The following is a 3,304-nucleotide window of genomic DNA, read 5'->3' as shown; positions in this document are numbered from 1 at the left end:
TGTGTTATATTAACACCATCAATTGGTATCAGAGCAAGTTTTAGGCACTTTATTTACATTAATTTGATCATGGTGGGTACCATTTCATGCATGAAATTTGTTGTTGCTAAAGTGGATGGTTTTGGTTTTGGCATTTTTTTTTATGCTTCCATTTGATACAATTATTGTAATAAGCCTAAGGTGTATGGGCTTTAATGAATGAAGAAAGGTCTGTAATTTTTATAGAGTCATTAGAGTCCATTTTAGGTTGTAATTGATCGAAAATGGAAGAGATAAGCAAGCTGAACCGAAGAAGATGGAAGAGGCGGTTCGGGTGTCTTTTCTGTCGTTGGGGACCGATTGAACATTTTTAAGGGTTGGTTTGTCCAGTTCGTGATCCTCGGGAGCGGCTCAAGTTATTTTTAATTATTAATGTAATAATTTAGTTAATTGCTTGCTTTAAAATGCCAAAACCAACCCACTTTAGTGTGTTTAATTAATTATGCATTATGAATGTATGTTTTAATTAAATAGAAAATGTATATGCATAAAGTATGTCATATAGATTTAAAATCCCACCATAGGCTAAGCATGTTTCATGCATTCCAAGTATGTTATAAGTGTTATAATGTATAGTATGCATGTCTTAGGGTTGCATGAGTGATAGATATAATTGTTATATTATTGCATGGAATGGATGATTATATAAATTGTTATATAAAGCATGTTATAGGTTATTTTCAACGTCATAAAATGAGGTAGACGTTAAAATCTATAATAAAGATAAGTGCATGCTCACTAAGGGTTAAGAACCGAGCACGATCAATTTTAACAGTTAAAAAGGGTCGATGTCTTATAAAATTGCGGTTACGAGAAAGCTCACCTGGCACGATCTTGTCTAAGGATGAAGGTACTTAAGTTGACGGTTTACGGAACACCCACTACCTGGAGATCGGACCAGTACTTGAGCTTAGTTAGCCCAGTTTTATGAGCATGCTTAAGTGATGTAAGATTTAGAAAAATCACCTAGACTTAAGTTATATTTAATTAGCCGGAATATACTTAAGTAAAGAGTATACCCAACCATCTAAAATACTTAGTGGGAGGAAAAAGGTGTATAAGATACATCGTTTTCTCTTCACGCTCTCTGTAAAATTCACACAGTGAGATTCATGCTCGGCCTCGTGTCGCCCTGGGAGCGTCCTCCATTCGGAAGGTATTTGCATGAGTCAATAACAAGGTGAATTGAGAAAGTATTTATAGTAAGTGGGAGAAGGAAGTCAACACGTCCTATGGTCTCCACCACTAGGTTGCACCGTGAGATTCCCATGTTCCGCCTGCATGTTGCCCTAGAGCAACTACCCATTCGGAGGGTCGTAACATGGGAGTCGGAACAACGCAAACTCCAGAAATGGATAGGATTTCTTAAGTCCATTCCCAACTTTGGCTTTCTCATTCGATAGCGTTGTTGGGACCGATTTCTGAGGTCTGAAATTGGTGGGTCACACTTGCGAAGAATTACTAAGAGTTAGTATATTCTTGACCAAAATAGCGATAACTAAAACACTATAGGAACAAGAGTTATTCTGGAATTAGTGTTTAAGTCAAGAATGTCTTGGTTTAGTGAATGAGTGATTGACTGCCCCTCGGTAGCAGTTGCTCTAACTCACTAAAGTATCGTTGCAAATTAATAATGATTTGGGTGCATTATTATATTTGCTAAACCTGATTGGATTAAAACAGGATTAAGTCAAATCACTAATAGAATTTTCTTTATATCACAGCATGACAAACTCAATAGTACAATTACTCGCTTCTGAGAAATTAAACGGCGACAACTACACAACTTGGAAATCAAACCTAAACACAATACTAGTCATTGATGATTTAAAGTTTGTTTTAACTGAGGAGTGTCCTCCAAACCCAAACTCAAATGCAAACCGAATAGCTCGGGATGCATATGACAGATGGATAAAGGCAAATGACAAAGCCCGAGTATACATTCTAGCCAGCATATCTGATGTTTTGGCTAAGAAACACGATGTTATGGGTACTGCTAAAGAGATTATGGAATCTCTAAAAGGGATGTTTGGACAACCGTCCTTCTCCCTTAGACATGAAGCCATAAAATACATTTACAACTGCCGTATGAAAGAAGGGACCTCAGTTAGAGAACATGTCCTGGACATGATGGTCCATTTCAATGTGGCAGAAGAAAATGAAGCTGTCATTGATGAGAAGAGTCAAGTCAGTTTTATCATGATGTCTCTTCCGAAGAGCTTCTTCCAGTTCCGCACCAATGTGGTTATGAACAAAATAGAATATAACTTGACTGCTCTTCTTAATGAGCTACAGACTTATCAGTCCCTCTTAACAAACAAGGGACAAACAGGAGAAGCAAATGTTGCCATCTCCAAGAAATTACTATGAGGATCGTCCTCCAAAAATAAGTCTGGACCTTCAACTTCTAAAAGTGTTTTAATGAAGAAGAAGGGAAAAGGGAAAAATAAGATTCCTACTAACCGCAAGAACAAGGTTCAAAAAGCAGATAAAGGAAAATGTTTCCATTGCAACGAAAACGGGCACTGGAAGAGAAATTGCCCAAAATACCTTGCAGAGAAGAAAGCCGAAAAGACACAACAAGGTAAATATGATTTACTCGTTGTAGAAATGTGTTTAGTAGAGTATGACAACTCAACTTGGATACTAGATTCAGGGGCGACTAATCATATTTGTTCTTTTTACCAGGAAACTAGCTCCTGGAGAATGCTTGCGGATGGAGAGATAACACTCAGGGTTGGAACAGGAGAGGTTGTCTCAGCAAGATCAGTGGGAAATTTGAAGTTGTTTTTTGGAGATAGATTCATTATATTAGATAATGTACTTTTTGTTCCAGGAATGAAAAGAAATCTAATATCCATCTCTTGTTTATTAGAACAGTTGTATAAAGTATCTTTTGAAATTAATGAAGTGTTCATTTGCAAAAGAGGTATTCATATTTGTTCTGCAAAACTAGAAAACAACTTATATATGTTAAAACCGAGCAAAACAAAAGCTATTTTAAATACTGAGATGTTTAAAACAGCTGAAACTCAAAATAAACGACAAAAGATTTCTCCTAATACCTATCTTTGGCATTTAAGACTAGGCCACATTAATCTCAATAGGATTGAGAGATTGGTTAAAAGAGGACTTCTAAATAAGTTAGAAGACAATTCTTTACCTCCATGTGAGTCTTTTCTTGAAGGTAAAATGACTAAACGATCATTTTGCGAAAAAGGTTATAGAGCCAAAGAAACCTTAGAACTCGTGCATACAGATCTCT

The sequence above is a fragment of the Cucurbita moschata genome, unplaced genomic scaffold, assembly GCF_002738365.1.
Source record: "Cucurbita moschata cultivar Rifu unplaced genomic scaffold, Cmos_1.0 Cmo_Scf00003, whole genome shotgun sequence".
Taxonomy (NCBI): Eukaryota; Viridiplantae; Streptophyta; class Magnoliopsida; order Cucurbitales; family Cucurbitaceae; genus Cucurbita; species Cucurbita moschata.
The sequence above is the reverse complement of the archived record's forward strand: the minus strand, read 5'-3'. Positions refer to the sequence as shown.